Here is a 21105-nt window from a genome sequence, read left to right on the forward strand (position 1 = left end):
AGGGGCCGGAATAAGACTGTGCTATTCAGACCCTTAAAATGTAATTACAAGTTGTCCTAGTGCTAGGTCTTCCTAACCTAGCAAAACATTTTGTACTATATGTCTCAAAGAAACGCAAGACAACAGTAGGGTTATTAAAGCAAGACTCCAAACAACTAGATGGGTTGTAAAGGGCTGACCACCATTGAGTGCCCTAACACCCACAGCTATGCTGGTACAAGAAGCAGACAAATTAATTTTGGGACAAGACTTAAAAGTGTGGGTGCTGTATGCTTTAGTGATGCTAATAAACACCAAAGGACATCACTGGCTCAATAAGCTCTCCTCACCAAGTACCAGATCCTATTATGTAAAAACCCAAGACTAGTAATAGAGGTGTGTACCACTTTAAATGCAGCAACCATGCTCCCAGTGAAGGAGGAAAAGCTGCAGCAAGTTGCTTAAAATTGCTTGATTCAGTATACTCTAGTCAGACTGGACTTACTAGATCATTCCCTAAGGGAGCACAACAGGAACCTGTATGTAGATGGAAGCAGCTCCATCAACTGAAGGGGAGAAAGACAGGTGGGATAAGCTGTAGTTACTATAACAGAGACTATAGTGGCACGTCCTCTACCCCAAGGTACCACTGCTTAGCAGGCAGAACTGATTGTCTTGACTTGAGCCTTGGAGCTCAGGGAAAAAAAAGTACATATTTTTACAGATTCCTGTTTTGCCTTTCTCACTCTCAAGTACATGGGGCAACTTAAAAATAGAGATGACTCTTAACTGCTGGGGGCAAGAATCTTAAATATACAGGAGAAATTCTCCAGCTGCTGAAAGCCAAAACAAGTAGCAGTGATCCACTGCCAAGAACACTAGAAGGGAGGAATGGTAAGAAGCCCAGGGAATTGCCAGAGCAGATGCAGAGGCAAAGAGGACTTCTACCCTGCCCTACCACAAGGGTGCAATAACCCCTCTCATGCCATGGGCCCCAGATCCTGCATCCAAATATTCTGAGGGAGAGAAAAAGTAGATGAAAAAAGAAAAGGGACAGAAGAATTAAAAGATGGCTGGATGCAGCTGCCAGGTAGTAGAGTTGTCATCCCCCACCTATTGGGACCAGTAGTAGTCCAGGCTTTAAACACTACCACCAATCTGGGACAGAAAAAGACAAAGAAAAATTCTAGGGAAGTATTCTACATCCCTCTTCTAGCAACCTTAGCAAAGAAAGTCGGCCTGTGATGCCCAACCTGCCACTAGAACAATGCAAACAAGGACCTTCATTGCCCCCCTGTATCCAGTCTTATGGGGCAGGCCCCTTTGAGTATGTACACATAGACTTCATCAAGATTCCCAAAAGTCAAGGCTACCAGTACCTGCTGGTGTTGATATGCACCTAATTAGGGTGGGTAGAAATCTAACCCACTCAGACTGAAAAGGCTAAGGGAGTAACCAGGACATTACTCAGAGAAGTTATTCCAAGATTTGGACTGCCACTTCAGATAGGCTCTGACAAAAGTCCCGCTTTTATGGCTAAAGTAGTCCAAGAGACTGCTAAAGCCATGAACATTGACCTGTGGTGGCGCAGTGGATAAAGCCATGAACATCACATGGAAACTTTACGCAGCATACAGACCTCAAAGTCCAGAAAAGGTAAAATGCATAATTAAAACTTTAAAGTTAAAAAAAAAACCTTTAAAGTTAGGGCTTAGCAAATTATGTCAGACACAGGTCTTAAATAGGTGCAAGTGTTACCTTTAATTCTGCTCAAAATTCAGCTAAAGCCCTCCAAGAACACTGGGTACTCACCTTATGAGATATTATACAGTAGACCTCCCTCAATATTATGTAGTTTGCCAGGGACTCTGAGAACTAGGAGAAACAGAACTATACAGGCAATTAGAGGCTTTAGGCAAAGTAGCCTGGACCATATCTAAGTGAGTACTAGAAAGGGCTCTGAACAGTTTGTTTGCTTCTGTTTATTCTTTTTCCCCAGGAGACCAGGTGTGGGTCAAGGATTGGAATCCAGCTCCTCTCTGACCCAGGTAGAAAGGACCCTACACTGTGATCCTGACCACTCCTACTGCTGCCAAATTAGAAGACATACCTGTCTGGATTCACCACAACCTAATGAAGCCTGTGGCTCCTGTGGAGGTGCCCTCATGGGCAGCAGAGACAGACCCCACCAACCCTTGTAAGTTGACCCTGAGAAAGACAACATTCCCTGCTGCAGCCACAAACCAGAAGCTGGCTGGTCCATGTACAACTGAAGCCTGAGGAACTTCATCATGGGCTCCTTATAATTGAACTCTGGGGAGAGAAGGAAATGAGGGCAGAGGACTGTAAACTATGTATTCTTATCACCAAGAAAGGTAAAAAGATCACCACCTTGCTTTTCTATTGAGTGTAAGGGAACTCAGGATGGGACCTATACCTATAATCCAACTCAATATTCAGTGTGTGATCCAGGGGATAACCAGTCCTATGTCTGTTATAATCCTGCAGATTCTCCTACCACAATAGTACTTGAAATAAAAATAGTAGCAGGAGGATGGAAAAAATGGATAAGACCAACAATGGTGAACCAAGATGGCCACAGAGTAGGCAGATGCACCAACTCCTACTTCCCAGAACCAAGGTGGATTATAACTTAAATCTGAGAACACTCATTGTGAAAGACAAATTTTGGACTTAACTAGGAGAATTCTACAACCAAGGACCACCAAAGAACCAACACTGAGTCTGGTAGGAGTGGTGGAGACACAGAGAAGGCTACCGTGCTCCTGGTACCAGGAAGCAGGGACTGGGGAGCAGAGCCTGGGAGGAATTTTCACAAAGGGGAGGGCTTTCCAGCTAGTTGCGGGTCCTTATTCCCCAAACCAGAATCCCAGCCTAGAGCCCTGGAGATGGGAGGGGGCTGATGGACTATATTTGGCTGAGAAAAAAGCCAAGACATGGTTTGAGAGAAGGAGGCAGGACTCTCTAACCTAGGCTCTGTATTAAAAAAACTGCACGGATAGCCTCACTCACAGCCACTTTCCCGGGGCTCCAGGAGGCCACCCTAACCCCTGGGCTGAGTCACTCCCCAGATTTAAAGTGAACCAACAACACCAGCAAAGGAAAAAAAGTGCCCCATCCACCGAAGGCTCCCTTCCCCTTGCTTAAAAAAAAAAAGGTGCTTAATGCCAGACATCACGTTAGGGACACAAATAGGTAGTACAGAGGTCTAAACTAAACTACCCACTGCACTTCTGAGTGCTTGCCCAGGGCAGACAGGCTAGAGGCGACAGGGCTCATCTGCGGAGGTTCAAAAGAGCATACACAAGCTGGCCCACAGAGCCCAGGACTGCGGTTGCTGCTGGGAAAGCCTGGGCTCACACACACCCCTGCTCCCTGAGTGGCCTGCCCTAGGCAGACGCAGAGGCCCAAGAATCAACAAAAGGATAACACGCAGGCATGCACCAGCTAGCCAGCAAAGGCGGAAGTAGCCTGGCAGCTGCAAGGAGCCTGGCTGGTGCTCAAACTGGCCCAGGGCTGGGCATGCCCTTGGCAGTGATCTGAGTGGAGGCAGAGCCCCAGTGGCAACTGAGTGGGAAAGCGCTGGTGCACACGCAAGTCCACCAGTGACAGCGGAAGTCACGCTAGCTACTGCAGGATCCTAGGCAGTGCGCAAATCTGCTCAAGGTGTGGACATCCCCTCAGCATGGGCTACCTCAGCAGAGATTTGAGAGGGTGGGTGTGACCCCTGAGGCAGCTGCTGAGATCTGAGCTTATGAAGGCAGTCCTGGAAGAGGTCCAAAGAGGCATGTGGGCACGCATGAGCCCAACCAGGGCAGCAGTGGTCATGGAGTTTGGCTGGAGCCAGCAGCACCTGAGCCCAAAAGCTCTGGGCAGCAATAGCAGCAGTGGCCTGGTAGAGAGACAACAAAATGGGAGCTAAAATGTCTAGAGAGAAAAACATCTGAAGCAAAGAAGTAGGCCACATCTAATACCATACCTAATTACTGAATTACAATACTGAGCCCAAAAAGTAGCCATCAATAAAAGAAAACAGAAAGCTGATTTAGGGGAACTTGACCTTTTAAAGTAACTTCTCCCAGGCCAAAAGTAGATAAAAGCAAGCCTAGCAGTGCAGCTGATATTTACAATGGCAGCTGGACCCAGCAGAGGCACCCACAAGATATAGATAACCTGTAGCTCCCAAAAAGTGTATAAGAACCAGTCACAGGCAGTGATCCCCACTGACCTACCCCAGGCCCCAACCAGGGAAGTCCAGGGCAACACAGACAAAATGGGAAGACAGAGAATTGCAATCCAAATGACTCAACAAGAGAAACCCTCAGAACAAGAACTGAGTGAGATGTATATAAGCAAACTACCAGAGGCAAAGTTTAGAATAATGATTATTAGAATGCTGAAAGATCTTAGAACAACAATGGATGGTCACAGTGAACACATAAATAAAGAAGTAACAAGTATTAAAAAGGACATTGAAATAATAAAATAAACAGTTAGAAATGACATACAATATCTGAAATGAAGACTACACTAGAAGCAATTAAAAGCAGGCTGGATGAAGCAGAGAATTGAATCAGTGATTTAGAAGACAAGATAAATGAAAACACAGAAGCAGAGCAGCAGAAAAAAAAAAGAATAAAAAAACTGAGGAAACTCTAAGAGAGCTCTGTGACAATATGAAGAGAGATAACATCCGTATCATAGGAATTCCTGAAGAAGAAGAGAAAGAACAAAAGATAGAGACTTTGTTCAATCATATCATAGCTGAAAACTTCCCCAAATTAATGCAGGAAAAACTCTCACAAGTTCAAGAAGCACAGAGAACTCCATTAAAGAGAAACCTAAAGAAATCTACACCAAGACACATTATAATTAAAATACCAAGGCTAAGTGATAAAGAGAAAATATTAAAAGCTGCTAGAGAAAAAAAAGGCTATCACCTACAAAGGAGCCCCCATAAGGATGACATCTGACTTCTCAACAGAAACACTTGAGGCCAGAAGGGAATGGCAAGAAATATTCAAAGTAATGCAGAACAAGAACCCTCAACCAAGACTACTTTATTCAGCAAGGTTATCATTTAAAATTGAAAGAGAAATAAAAAGCTTCCCAGACAAAAAGAAACTCACAAAATTTATTACAACCAAACCAAGGCTGCAAGAAATGTTAAGGGGCCTGTTGTAAACAGAACAAAGAGGAAAAATACAGCAAAAAGGAAATATAGCATTAAAGAACAAAATGGCAATAAACAACTACATATCAATAATAATCTTAAATGTAAATGAATTAAATGATCCAATCAAAAGACATAGAGTAACTGTATGGATAAGAAAACAGGACCCATACATATACTGTCTACAAGAGACACACCTAAAAACAAAGATACAAATAGTCTAAATGTAAAAGAATGGAAAGAAATATTTCATGCAAATGGAGATGAAGAAAAGCTAAAGTAGCAATACTTATATAAGACAAAATAGACTTTAAAACAAATGCTATAGTAAGGGATAAAGAAGGTCACTACATAATGATAAAGGGAGCAATCCAACAGAAAGATATATCTATGTACCTAATATAGGAGCACCTAAATATATAAAGCAGACTTTGATGGATATAAAGGTGAGATCAATAGCAACACTATAATAGTAGGGGGATTTTATTACCCCACTAACATTGATGGATAAATCCTCAAGAAAGAAAATTAACAAAGAAACAACAGAATTAAGGGATACACTAGGTCAACTGGATTTAATAGGTGGTTCCTGGTCAGGTGTATGCGGGAGTCTGTCTCTGGCTCCCTGCTTCTCACTTCAAAAAAATAAAATAAATAAATAAATAAAATCTAATAGGAGCAGTTCTACTGCTCCTAGAAATCTGACTTATAGGTCCATGTTTGTTGCCACTGTTAATGAACAGAATAAGGAACATGACTGAGATCACAATACAGCAGTGAACTATGGTCCATATATACTTTACCCACCACAATCAGGCATACTCCCAAGACTTAGATAAAGAATGTGAGGCTCCAGCATAAAATAAATTTCTGGAATGTCAAAGAAGGTAATGAGGAGGAAGAAAGCTTCCCTTCTGCTTTGAGAGAGAAGAAACCAGAAGAATACAAGGGAGAGGAGCCAGCAGTGATAACTGAGTCAGCAGTTTGAAATTAACTACATCCCATAGTTCTCTAAATGGTTGCTTGGAGCCACTTGCAACACAAAACAAAAAATGCAGGATCTGTATGTAGCTACAACCAGTGATCTGGAAACCCCGTTCCCCTTCCTGACCCCACTGAATCTCCCCATCCCCTCTTCTTGAGTCTTAGGAAACCTTAAACAAGGAAATCACACACCCTTTGCTTTAATACTGTAAAGGTATATAACCTATAAAAAAATCTAATTTGGAGAGCTAATGCTTTGATGCTATTAGCCTTACGTGCTCCACTGGCTACTAATAATGTCTCCTTTTTCTATTAATTAAGTTGTCTGAGTGACTCCTCCATCAGGGTTGTTTTCCTGCAACAGTCCCTCTCTTGCCTTGTGTGTGATGAGGGCTTGGCACGAAGAAAGACTGGCACGAAGGAAGACTGGCTGGGACCTTCTGATACATAAGCCTGCAAAGAAAGGCAACTCAGAAATATGGAGCCACTGTAGTAGAACTAAAAATCCTAAGGGCTGGAGGCATCAGACAATTATGTACAATGGTATGACCTCAGGAGCTCAATGCACAAATCTCCTTATTAGCCATCTGGTCCATGCTGTCCAGTCTCTGGAAGTTGGCTAATATTAATGAAAAGGGGTGAGGAAAAACTTAATGTCCTTGAAGGGTCCTAGATTTTTCTCTCCTGATAAGAAAGGTGTGGAGGAACAGTGTGTTATATATTATATACAAAATCATATATATATAATTTTGAACTCAATTGAACATGAACAATAACCATTGCAAAAAAAAGTGGTTTCAGAAATGACTGAGTTATTTACTTAAGGTGGGATAAGACGTCCTGTGGCAATTTCCACTGAAGCCAGGGAGGATGTTCTTATCTCTTAATTGCTGGCCTAAGTTAATTATTTTAGAATGTAGTGACCTTTCTTTGTTTCTAGAAGTTATGCAGGAAGGGCCCACATGTTACAGCCTCCAGACAAAATTTTCCTATATTTATAAGTATATAAATATAGGAAAATATTTTCTATAGGAAAATAGGGTCTCAGACCACTCCTGAAGCTCTAGAGACCTTCTCCTCATTGATGCACACAGGGGGTGGGGGACTGGGAGGGGAGAGGAGTAAATTTGGAGCCCAGGCTGATGCTTCTCAGTCTGTTGATGGTTTGGTGAGATTTGTACATACTCATTATTCTCTTTTTCTTAGTCTATTGCTTCAACCGGCTATGACTCAAGAACTCAAGGTGATGTTTCTTCATCCGGTGATGTGTAGCTTATTGTTGTGTTGGTTCTTTTTCTTCTACTTCAGGTTACATAACTTCAAAACATTTTGATTTTGCCTTATCTTTTATTTTTATTAATCACAGTAAATTTTCTTCTAAAATCCATCTGTGAGTAATTGCAACTTTGTGTTATGCCTCCTGCACAGCACAGAATGTTATCTGCATTCTTTGCTTTTTACTTCCGACTTGAAAGATCTCAACACAAAAGTTAAAATTAATCTTTTCAACTTAACCATTAAATGAATGACTTTGATATCTGTAATTCTTTCTATTAATCATAAAGTCTATATAGAAATAAGTCTTCAATACAAAGAATGTGATATTCATTTAAAGCTATACCAAATAATGTGATATTATGTCTATGTTATCAATTTATAGTTGTCTCTAAATGTAACTTTTTATTTTTATTTCCTTACATGTTGTTGGGTTGGAATTTTGTATTTTAAAGATTTACAGGTTTTTCTATTTATTTACTTTTGCTATTATGAATGAGATTTCTGTTCTACATTTTTAAAATGAATTACAATTGTATTTTTTAAAACTTTTGATTTGTATATATTTTATATATTTATTTGGTAAATAATATAAATGATACTTACCTACTTCCAGAACTTCTCACAAGGTACTATCAGGTGTCACCCAGGGCAGCAGTCATCTCAAGGCCTGACTGTCAGAGGCCCACTTCCAAGTTCACTTACAAGGCTGTTGGTAGGTGTCATATGTTTGGAAGCTATTGGCCAGAAAACTTCCTCAGTTTTTTGACACATGGGCCTCCTGATGGAGCAGGTCACAATGTGAATATTGGGGTACATCAGTCCTGGGGAAAAAAAGAGGGACAACAAGAAAATGCCAGATTTCTTTCACTCTATTTTCAGAAATGAATTCTCATCATTTTTACCCAATGTTCATTGTTGGAAGCAAGGCACTATCTGCAGCTCAAACTCTGGAAATACACATGGGCATGGAAACGAGAAGTTGAGAATCAGTGGGAACACCTCAGATACAGCACACCAATGGCCTTATCTCCCTAAGGGCTTTGTGTTTGTTGGTCAAATAAGTTTTTAAATATTATATACATGTTTGCTCACTTATACTTTGCATTGGGTGTGGTAGACAAGCTGTAAGCAGGCTGGATTCTTATAGTCTAGCAGGCATCCCCAAACTATGGCCCATGGGCCACATGCAGCCCCCTGAGGCCATTTATCTGGCCCCCCCACCACACTTCCAAAAGGGGCACCTCTTTCATTGGTGGTCAGTGAGAGGAGCACTGTATGTGGCGGCCCTCCAATGGTCTGAAGGAGAGTGAACTGGCCCCTTGTGCAAAAAGTTTGGGGACCCCTGGTAAGGCTTAGTATTAAGACTAAGCCTTTCTGCCTTTCAATACTAAGATCTTTTCAAAATTAAGCTTTCCTCCACACCCTTGACTGTTGCATGATGTGGGGTGATGCACTCTTATGAGGAATCCTGAGGAATCCTATTATGCCTGAGATAAGTAAATTTGTATCAGAAACTTTGAATATTTGCATATTGGCTTTCTTTTATTATAAATTTTTATTAATTTTAATGGAGTGACATCAAGAAATCAGGGTACATACATTCAAAGAAAACATCTCCAGGTTATCTTGTCAATTATGTTGCATACCCATCACCCAAAGCCAGATTATCCTCTGTCATCTTCTATCTAGTATTCTTTATGCCCCTCCCCCTCCTCCTGTCCCTCTCCTTCTCTCTCCTCCACCCCCCCATTAACCACCACACTCTTGTCCATGTCTATTAGTCTCGTTTTTATGTCCCATCTATGTATGAAATCAGGCAGTTCATAGTTTTTTCTGATTTACTTATTTCACTCTGTATAATGTTATCAAGATCCATCCATTTTGTTGTAATTAATCCTAAATCATCATTTCTTATGGCTGAGTAGTAATCCATAGTGTATATGTACCATATCTTCTTTATCCAGTCATCTATTGAAGGGCTTTGTGGTTATTTCCATGTCTTGGCCACTGTGAACAATGGTGCAATGAACATGGGGCTACATGTGTCTTTACGTATCAATATCTCTGAGTTTTGGGGGTATATACCCAGTAGAGGGATTGCTGGGTCATATGGTAGTTCCATTTTCAATTTTTTGAGAAACGACCATACTTTCTTCCATAATGGTTGTACTACTTTGCATTCCTACCAACAGTGGATGAAAGTTCCTTTTTCTCCACAACCTCTCCAACACTTGCTATTACTTGTCTTAATAATAACTAATCTAACAGGTATAAAGTGGTATCTCATTGCAGTTTTGGTTTGCATTTCTCTAATAACTAATAAAGATGAGCATCTTTTCATATATCTGTTGGCCATTTGTATTTCTTCCTGGAAGAAGTGTCTGTTCATATCCTCTTCCCATTTTTTTTTAAAGTTTATTTCTGTATTCTCAGCACATGCCAGGGTTTTTTTTTTACAGAGACAGAGAGTCCGAGTGAGGGATAGACAGGGACAGACAGACAGAAATGGAGAAATGAGAAGCATCGATCATTAGTTTTTCGTTGCGCATTGCAACAGCTTAGTTGTTCATTGATTGCTTTCTCATATGTGCCTTGACCATGGGCCTTCAGCAGACCGAGTAACCCCTTGCTTGAGCCAGCGATCTTGGGTCCAAGCTGGTGAATTTTTACTCAAACCAGATGAGCCCACGCTCAAGCTGGCGACTTCTGGGTCTCGAACCTGGGTCTGCCATACCCCAGTCTGATGCTCTGTTCACTGCGCCACCGCCTGATCAGGTCTCTTCCCATTTTTCTTTGGGTTGTTTGATTGTTTGTTGTTGAGTTTTATAAGATCTTTCTATATTTTGGATATTAGGCCCTTATCTCAGCTGTTGTTTGAAAATATCATTTCCCATTTAGTTGGCTGTCTGTTTATTTTGTTGTCAGTTTCTCTTGCTGAGCAAAAACTTCTTAGTCTGATGTAGTTCCATTCATTTATCTTTGCCTTCACTTCTCTTGCTTTTGGAGTCAAATTCATAAAATGGTCTTTAAAACCAAGGTCCATGAGTTTAGAGCACCTATATTTTCTTCTATGTACTTTATTGTTTCAGGTCTTATATTTAGGTCTTTGATCCATTTTGAATTAATTTTAGTACAAGTGGACAAACTGTAGTTGAGTTTCATTCTTTTGCATGTAGCTTTCCAGTTTTCCCAGCACCATTTGTTGAAGAGGCTTTTTTTTCTCCATTGTGTGTTTTGGCCCCTTTATCGAAAATTATTTGACCATATATATGTGGTTTTATTTCTGGACTTTCTATTCTGTTCCATTGCTCTTAGTGTCTATTTTTCTGCCAATACCTTACTGTTTTGATTGTTGTGGCTCTATAATATAATTTGAAGTCAGGTATTGTAATGCCCCCAGCTTTGTTCTTTTTTCCTTAGGACTGCTTTTGCTATTCGGTGTTTTTTATAGTTTCATATAAATCTGATGATCTTTTGTTCCATTTCTTTAAAAAATGTCATTGGAATTTTGATGGAAATTGCATTAAATTTCTATATTGCTTTAGGTAATATGGTCATTTTGATTATATTTATTCTTCCTATTTAAGAACAAGGAATATTTTTCCATTTCATTGTATCTTTTTTGATTTCCCTTAACAATGCTTTGTAGTTTTCATTATATAGGTCCTTCACATTCTTTGTTATGTTTATTCCTAGGTATTTTATTTCTTTTGTTGCAATCGTGAATGGTATTATTTTTTTTAGTTTGTTTTCTAATGTTTGTTGTTGACATATAGAAAGGCTTTTCTATATTATTATTGTATCCTGTGACCTTACTGTATTGGTTTATTGTTTCTAGTAGTCTTTTTGTGGAGTCTTTGGGGTTTTTGATGTATAGGATCATATCATCTGCAAAAAGTGATACCTTTACTTCTTTGTTTCCACTATGGATGCCTTTTATTTTTTTATCTTGTCGATTCCTTGGGCTACAACTTCTAGCACCACGTTAAATAAGAGTGGAGAGACTGGACAACCCTGTCTTGTTCCTGTTTTAAGGGGGAAAGTCCTCAGTTTTATGGCTTATCAGTTTTATGGCCTTTATCATGTTGAAATATTTTCCTTCTATACCCGTTTTGTTGAGTGTCTTAAACATAAAGTTGTGTTGTATTTTATCAAATGCCTTTTCTGCATCTATTGATAAGATCATGTGGCTTTTTGTTCTTTGTTTTGTTGATATGGTGTATCACGTTAACCGTTTTACATATGTTGAACCATTGAGATTCTGGGATAAATCCCACTTAATCATGATGTATTATTTTTTAATATGTTGTTGTATTTGATTTGCTAGTATTTTGTTTAGTATTTTAGCATCTATATTTATTATAGATATTGGTCTGTAGTTCTCTTTTTTTGTGCCATCCTTGCTAGGTTTTGTTATGAGGGTTATGTTGGCCTTCCAAAAATGTGTTTGGAAGTATTGCTTCTTCTTCAATTTTTTGGAAGACTTTGAGTAGAATAGAAACGAAGTCTTCTTTGAATGTTTGATAGAATTCACTAGTATAGCCATCTGGGCCTGGACTTTTAATTTGGGGGAGTTTTTTCTATTTCTTCCCTGCAAATTGGTCTGTTTAGGCTTTCTGCTTCTTCATGACTCAGTCTAGAAAGGTTGTATTGTTCTAGAAATTTATCCATTTCTTCTAGATTGTTGAATTTGATGGCATATAGTTTTTCATAGTATTCTACAATAATTCTTTGTATATCTATAATGTCTGTGGTGATTTCTCCTCTTTCATTTGGGATTTTGTTTATATGAGTCCTTTCTCTTTTTTCCTTGGTGAGTTTTGCCAAGAGTTTGTCAATTTTGTTGATCTTTTAAAAGAACCAGCTCTTTGTTTTATTAATTTTTCTATACATTTTCTGTTCTCTATTTCATTTATTTCTGCTCTGATTTTTATTATTTTCTTTCTTTGGCTGGTTTTAGGTTGTCTTTGTTCTTCTTCTTCTAGTTCCTTAAGATGTGAAGTTAAGTGGTTTACTTGGGCTCTCTCTTGTTTGTTAATATAGGCCTGAAGTGATATGAATTTCCCTTTTATTACTGCTTTTGCTGCATCCCAGAGATTCTGATATATCGTATTGTCATTTTCATTTGTCTATATGTATCTTCTGATCTCTGCTTTCATTTCTTCTTTAGTCCACTCATTTTTTAGAAGTATGTTGTTTAGTATTCACATTTTTGGGGTTTGTTTACTTTTTTGCAGTTAAATTCTAGTTTCAAGGCTTTATGATCAGAAAATATGCTTGGTACAATTTTAATTTTTCTGAATTTGCTGATGTTATTTTTGTGACCCAACATATGGTCAATTCTTGATAATGTTCCATGTACACTAGAGAAAAATGTATACTCTGTCACTTTGGGATGAAATGTCCTGTACATGTTTGTCTTATCCAATTGCTATAGTGTTTCATTTAAGGCCAATATTTCTTTATTAATTTTTTAATTTGGATGACCGATCTAGAGCCATCAGCAGTGTATTGAGGTCTCCAAATATGATTGTATTTTTGTCAGTTTTTGTTTTTAGGTCAGTCAGTAGCTGTCCTATATATTTTGATGCTCCTTGGTTTGATGCATATATATTAAGAATTGTTATGTCTTCTTGATTCAGTGTCCCCTTAATTATTATGAAATGACCATTTTTGTCTTTGATTACTTTTGCTGTCTTGTAGTCAGCATTGTTAGATATGAGTATTGCTACATCTGCTTTCTTTGGGATGTTATTTGCTTGGAGTATTGTTTTCCAGCCTTTCACTTTGAATTTGTTTTTATCCTTGTAGCTTAGATGTGGTTCTTGTAGGCAGCATACAGTTGGATTTTTTTTAATTCATTCTGCTACTCTGTTTCTTTTTACTGGTGAGTTTAATCTATTTACATTTAGTTTAATTATTTACACTAGAGGGTTCCCTATTGCCATTTTATAAATTTTTTTCTGTTAGTTTTGTATCTTGTTTGATTCTTCTCTTTTGCTTTTCTATCAATTGTTTTTCTTTGGTTGTAATCCATACTTCTTTCCTCTGTTACTACCTTTTTTAAGTCATGTGTTTCTGTGGTTGGTTTTTTCAGGGGTGGTTACCATTAAGTAATAAAAAGGGTAGCTACCATGTTCATTGTAGTACACTGTCTTATGAGTGCTTCTGCACTCCATCGTTCTTTGCTACTGTTAAACTCTGTCCTCTCCTCTTTTTTTTTGTTTTTGGTGTCATGGTTTAAATTTGGTTTTATTGTGTTCTTCGTAGAGCTTTTACTTGTGGTTTTGTTCTTTGTATCTGGTTGGAAAACCACCTTTAGTATTTCCTGAAGTGGGGTTTTTCTGATGATATATTTCCTCATCTTTTTTGTAACTGTGAATATTTTTATTTCTTTTTTGTATTTATAGGATAGCTTTGATGGTTATAGTATTCTTGGCTGGAAGTTTCTCTTTTTGAGAACTTTAAATATTGGGGTCCAATCTCTTCTAGCTTTTAGAGTTTCTGCTGAGAAATCTGATGATAATGTAATGGGCCTTCCTTTATATGTTGTATTCTTTTTTTTCCTGGCTGCCTTGAGAGTTTTTTCTTTGTCATTGGTTTGTACCAATTTCATTATGATGTGGCTTGGACTAGTTCATTTGGGTTATGAAAACTCAGTATTCTGTTTGCTTCTTGAATTTGAGGCTTTATTTTTTTTTATTCTTTTTAATTTATTTTTTTAATTAATTTATTTATTTTTAGAGAGGAGAGAGACAGAGGAGAAAGAGACAGAGAGAGAGAGAAGGGGGGAGGAGCTGGAAGCATCAACTCCCATATGTGCCTTGACCAGGCAAGCCCAGGGTTTCGAACCAGCAACCTCAGCATTTCCAGGTCAACGCTTTATCCACTGCGCCACCATAGGTCAGGCTTGAATTTGAGGCTTTAGTTCTTTCCACGGGCTCGGGAATTTCTCATCTATTTTTTCTTTGAATATGTTCTCCATTCCATTTTATCTCTCTTGTCCTTCAGATATACCTATTATTCTTATGTTAGTCTTTTTGATGGAATCAAACAATTCCTAAAGGGCTTTCTCATTTTTTTAAATTTTTGAGTCTGTCTCTTCTTCTCTCTGTTGTGCCTCAAGTTGCTTGTTTTTTATGTCACTAATTCTATCTTCTATCTGGCCTGTTCTCCCATCCAAGTACTAACCAGGCCCGACTCTGTTTAGTTTCCAAGACCACACGAGATTGGGCACATTCAGGGTGATATGGCCATAGACTATTTGGCCTGTCCTATTAGCTAAGCTTGTTACCTCATTTTTCTGTTCATGAATTGAGTTTTTTTTTTATCTCTGTTTGATTTGTTTTTATATTTTCAATATCCTTGGTAATATATTCTTTGTGTTCATTGAGTTGTTTTTTGAGTTCCCTAAATTACCTTTCTGTGTTTTCTTGAATATCTCTGAGTATTTTTAGGATTTTTATTTTAACTTCTCTGTCATTTAACTCCAAGGTTTCCAATTTATTAAAATTTTTTACATAAATTTTCTTCTCATCTATCTGTGCTACATCTCTGTCTTTTGTATCCATAATATTTTATTTCCTTTTTCTTAATGGCATCTGACAGTGGTCTTGATAATAGCACTAATGAGAATAATAAAGAATAAAAAGTAAAAAAAAGTAAAAAAGAAAAAAATTTATTACTTTTTTCTTTTCTCTTTTTCCCTTCCTCCTTGAGAAAATATTGTGAAACACTGTGAATTATATTGTGCTAAATGGAACATAACATACCTATAACAGAAGGCCTGAGTTGGGGAAAAGTGATAAGGGGGCAAAGAAGGAGGTAGGGACCCACAAAATGCAAAAAAAATTTGGGTCAAGTATAAAATGATTTGCTTATAAATGATGGTTGACTGAGAGATATAATGAAAGGGATAAGAGAGAAAAGGAAAAGAAAAAAATACTATTATATTAAGTGGAACAAAAACTACATAGAATGGAGAGCTGAGGTTGGGGGAAATGCTAATGAGTTAAAAAGCAAAGTAAAAAAGCACACAAAATGCCACAAAGAAAAAAATTGAGTCTGAAATAAAATAATTTGTTCATGAGTGAGTATCCAATGAGAAGAAAAGTAAAGGAGAAAAGAAGAAACTAAGAGAGAGGGAGAAAAAAGAAAAAGAAAAAAAGTAAAAAAAGAGAAGAGAGAGTTGAGGGTTTTGGAGTGTAATTCTCATAGAGAGAAAGGAAGAAGAAAAGAAAAAAATGGGAAATATAACACTTATGGGTAATGTAGTTTAAGATGAAGAGAAAAGAATAAGACAAGCAGAGAATAAAAGAACCAAGGTGGAAAAATAATAATAATAAAGACAAGAAGATAAAGGAAACAAAAAATAGTGGTAAAAGTTATGAAGTGTAGGTTTTTCTTGACTTTGAGAGGTTATCTTCTTTCTTTCTCTTTCCTCTCTCTCTTCCTGGTCAGTGGCTCTGTGCCCCAGGCTCTGTTCTTGTGGCATGCTTAGGTAGAGATTTGCAGTTGATGAGTCTCTATGGTGATGTCATATACTAGGCTTCAGTCTCGTTAGTAGTCGGGGCTTGTTAGCATTTTCAGGCTCCAACAATGGGAGAGTTTGTTTTCCTGGAGTCTCTCTTCTATTCTCTCCTTCCTGAATTAGCAGCCTAATGATCCAGCTATGAGGTGGCTGCTGCCTCTCCATGGAGAGTAAGAGGCTCAAAGAGCTGGCAAATCCCCACTCTATCCCCACTCAGCGCAGGCCTCTGGGTAAGGCTCTGTCAGTCAGAGTCTCCAGCATAATCAAGCAGGGCTGAGAACCAGTTGCTCTCAAGATGCCTTTCTATGAGCCTCTAGGCATGTCCAGTATGCCTCAGCACTCTGTGGGACCAGTCTCCCCAGGCCTTTTGCACTTTGTAACCTGTTCTGGCTGGGAAGAAGATGCCTTAGTCACTGCCTTTAAAACAGGAGGTCTTAAAAGCTGCCAAGTCCCTCTTTTTAATGTACAGCTCTGAGTATGAAAGCTCTGCCATTCAGAGCTACCAGCTTAAGCAGGTAGGGGGGCTTGTTGACTTCTGTTTAGTTCCCCATGTATATCTAGTTAAACTTGCCTTAATGTTTCATGCAATTGTTTTCTGCAGGCTTCTTTCCTGTTAAAAAGCCTACAGCCTAGCCTGTCTAACTTCTGCAGTGTTCTCTGAGGTTTGTTCCATAGGAATGTGTTTTTCACTTTGTATTGGATGACAGGAAGTTGCCCCTGCCCCTACGTGCATAGCAAGAGGCACTAAAAATATCACATCTCTTGTCTTAGATCGCTGATTTGAGAGAGACTTTGTCAGTTAGAGCTGCATAAGTCAGTTGGGAGGTGAGCATACTGTGAGTTAAGCTAATTTCAGCAATTGGATCCACAGATCTGCTCCAGAGACAGACTGCAAGCTGCTTGTGCACCCCTGCCCCTAGTGCTTCTGTATTTTTTCTTCCCTGGGATGTTAGCCTGATAGGCTGAGTGAGGCACCCCTACCGCCCAGAGAAATTTGTGCATAGGAAAGTTTGCTTTCTCACACTCCCTGTGCACTGCTGGGAGGGCTGAAACCACACCGAGACTGGTCACAGCCCATGCAGAGGCCTCTGACCCTGCCTCTCTGTCCAGGAACATGGGTGTTCACTCCCTGGGCACTAGGAGAAACCTCTCGCACACTGTCTGCACTCACCAACCAGGATATCAGGGATAATGGTGGCCACCGCTCACCCACCTTTGCTGAGGTCAGCACAAGCATTGGCTCAAGTGGGCTGAGTTGCTGCAGGCACACTCTTTCCTCAGCTTGGATGCCTGTGCCATAGGCTGCTTCCCTCCATGCTCCCAGCCCCCACTGTCTCTCATTTTCTAGTGAAAGCAGCCCTTTCTTACAGGGTTGATTATATATTTAGTCAATTTTTGGCTCAATCATACCTTCATGTTCAGTGTGTGGGACTTCCAGATGATCCAAGGATAGATTTTTCTGTCACTGGTTGAAGAACTTATTGAAATTTTAGGGAGAGGTATCAGGAGCGCTCCTCACGGCACAATTTCTCTGATATCACTCGCATATTGGCTTAAAGGTTTGGATTTCTACACTATAAAATGAGATACATCAGGGGCTTTCTCTCTCTTGCTTCCTGAAATTAGTATTGCAAGGAGAGGCAGCCAAGATGGCAGAGTGCTGAAGGAGAAGCCAGTTTGTGCAAAGAGAATGAGATAGGGAACAGAAGTGAATAAGGCTGGTGAGGTAGAAACTTTTGAATCTAGGAATACTCTGATAAGTCAGTGGCTTTTGGAGCCTTGAATGGAAAGGGAAATGTTTTCCCACTGTATTTCTCACCCACCCAGTGCAAACTAGGACTAAAGGTAATGGCCCACCAGTTCTTGGCTTTGTTGCTTCATTACCATCTGTCCAAATCAAATGTGAACCTGCGTGGGCCAGACAGCTGTGATGGTGGCCATGGCTACTGGCTTTATAGTGTTTAGTCTCTTCAAGATTCAAATCATGTCTATCTGCTTTGCAGCATTGTCTCAATTCATCACACAACAAAAACTCAACAGATATTCACCAGAGACAACCTGGTAAGTGGGTAGAACTTCCTCCCCATTGGTAACTTCTGCAAACCTTATTATACCACTTCTGGTCGTAAAGAATCAAGGAGACCACTTGGTCTCTGTTATGCCAGAAGGGCTCCTCCATCAACATCAGGCTGGTCTTAAGCCATTCCACAGCTAAATTTAATAAATGTCCCCAGCAATTCTGAACTTTGAAATCAAGGAAGGAATGAACTCAATTTAGAATATATATTTTATATATTTTTTTGTTTTCTCTCATCTTAAACAGTATAATAAAATATGGTTTGGATGAATCTTTTTTTCTCATAAATAAATTGGAATGTTGCATTGGTTAGTTGCATACTATAACCTTCTAAATACTAACCATCCATGCTTCCTGAGTCAGAGGGACGTGGAGGTTGGTTTGTCACTAAATGATATAGAAAATCCTGTACATACAATTGTGTAGAACTCAAAAGGATCCCAAAGGTTCAGTTATCATAACAGAAGACAGGGAAGCATGGTAATAAAATGAAGTCTTAACCAGACTATCACTAGTGAGAGAAAAGAATACCCTTTTGCTGCATACATGCTCCTTGGCATTTCTAGAGTAATATAAAAGAAGGGCAATTTCATCCTGGCCCATTGGCTCAGTGGTAGAGCATCGGCCTGGTGTGTAGGAGTCCCAGGTTTGATTCCCAGCCAGGGCACACAGGAGAAGCACCCATCTGCTTCTCCACCCCTCCCCCTCTCCTTCCTCTCTGTCTCTCTCTTCCCCTCCTGCAGCCGAGGCTCCATTGGAGCAAAGTTGGCCTGGGTGCTGAGGATGGCTCCATGTCCTCTGCCTTGGGTGCTAGAATGGCTCTGGTAGCAACAGAGCATTGCCCCCTGGTGGGCATGCCGAGTGGATCCTGGTCGGGTGCATGCAGGAGTCTGTCTGACTGCCTCCCCGTTTCCAACTTCAGAAAAATACAAAAAAAAAAAAAGAAGGGCAATTTCATGTGATGACCAGTGACTTCATGATCCTCAAGCATCATTAGAGAACACAGAAACTATAAATACAATCTACCACTGATTTTACAATTCTATACTTATGGTCAATACACATCATTTACAAACACTTTCTTCTTGAACTTATTATGCAACCTTCCTGTTGCTGACACCTAACAAAAAATGTTTCTACCCTATATCGTAATACCAGTCAGAGCTCAGTCATGAAAAGATAAAACAATTAGTCACCTTGATGAACAAATTTTAAAAAAGACATTACTTAAACAATTACTGAAAGACTAAAATGCAAAGAACAAACCAGTAACATAGCAAGTATAAGTGAATAAAAAAGATACCACCACTTCTCAAGGAATGTTAAGAGAAAAGTTGAGTTTTTATTGTAGAACATAATGACTTTGTTACCACTATTGACAGTACAGTCATCCCTTACCATATCGTGGTTCACTTTTTATTGTCTCACTGTATTTTGAATTTTTTATTATATATATCTAATTTTGTATCATGGATTTTTTGCTATATTGTGGGATTTTGTGGTATATAGGTTTTTTAATATTTATTATTTTAATTATTTTTGTGGCAAAATAAGCATTTTCTAGCCTAAAAAATGAAAACAATAAAAATTAATTAAAACATATTATAAGAATATTAAATAAAAATAAAGCCTTAAAAATATATATAAATAATAAAATAAATATAAGGCCGCTACTTTGTAAATTTTCACCTATTGTGGGAAGTTCTGGAACCTAACCCCCATTATAGACAAGGAACTACTGTATGTAAGATGGACAAAAGATGGAAAATACAGTAGTGATTTTGAGTCCCATCCCAACATCACAAAGCATTCATGTGAGTTTGGAGAAGAGAGGCAATAGAGTTTCAACATAAACGCATCTGCCCAGCTGTACAGTATAAAGAGGGTACTTGAAGAAACATTGTCAGTAATAACTAGGAAAACACATTGCCTATTGCTACCATGGCGCTATGTTTTTCCACCTTTTACCTCTGATTTTCTTCAGATTTTTCAGCATTTATTTATGAGCAGGTAGACACAAGTCATTAGGCCATTTTTGAAGGAAAGATCTGACTTCAATCAGTAGTTCTCAAACCTGGCTGTACACTACAACCACCAGGAGGCTCTTTAAAATCCTCATGATCAGACTATATTTCAGTCTCATGAAATCAGAATACATGGTGATGGGACCCAGTGTTAGTATTTGTAAGCTTTGCAGATGATTTCAATAAAAACCAATGTTTAGAAACAGAAACAATCAACTCACACATACCTGCATAAAGAAAGCTGATAGATAATAAATTGTATAAAAAATTCAAAGAGCTGTCAAAAGGATGTAAATTTTAGTTAAACATATAAAGTGTTATTTATCAGTCTAAGATGCTTGGGTCATCAATGTTAAACTACAGAAGTCTCCAGTGATGTTATAATATTCAATCAGGCAGTGATGATGATACACAAAGGATCCCAGGATATACCCCAGTCCATTACAGACATACCAAAAGAAGTGATATTCAGCCCTGGCCAGTTGGCTCAGCGGTAGAGCGTCAGCCTGGTGTGCGGGGGACCCGGGTTCGATTCCTGGCCAGGGCACATAGGAGAAGCGCCCATTTGCTTCTCCACCCCCCCTCCTTCCTCTCTGTCTCTCTCTTCCCCTCCCGCAGCCAAGGCTCCATTGGAGCAAAGATGGCCCAGGCACTGGGGATGGCTCCTTGGCCGCTGCCCCAGGCGCTAGAGTGGCTCTGGTTGCGGCAGAGTGATGCCCCGGATGGGCAGAGCATCGCCCCCTGGTGGGCAGAGCGTCGCCCCTGGTGGGCAGAGCGTCACCCCTGGTGGGCATGCCGGGTGGATCCTGGTCGGGTGCATGCAGGCGTCTGTCTGACTGACTCTCCCCATTTCCAGCTTCAGAAAAATACAAAAAAAAAAAAAAAAAGAAGTGATATTCAGATGATAAACAGGGAAAAGAGTGAAAGTCATGAGAGCTACATAAATGATGTGATGAGAGAGGTGGAATTTTCAGGTCTTGATGCTTAGTTCTGCTGCATTTTTCCATTTACACCTCAAATGCATCCATGAGCACTGAGA

This window comes from Saccopteryx leptura, chromosome 1 (genome assembly GCF_036850995.1).
Source record: "Saccopteryx leptura isolate mSacLep1 chromosome 1, mSacLep1_pri_phased_curated, whole genome shotgun sequence".
Lineage (NCBI taxonomy): Eukaryota > Metazoa > Chordata > Mammalia > Chiroptera > Emballonuridae > Saccopteryx > Saccopteryx leptura.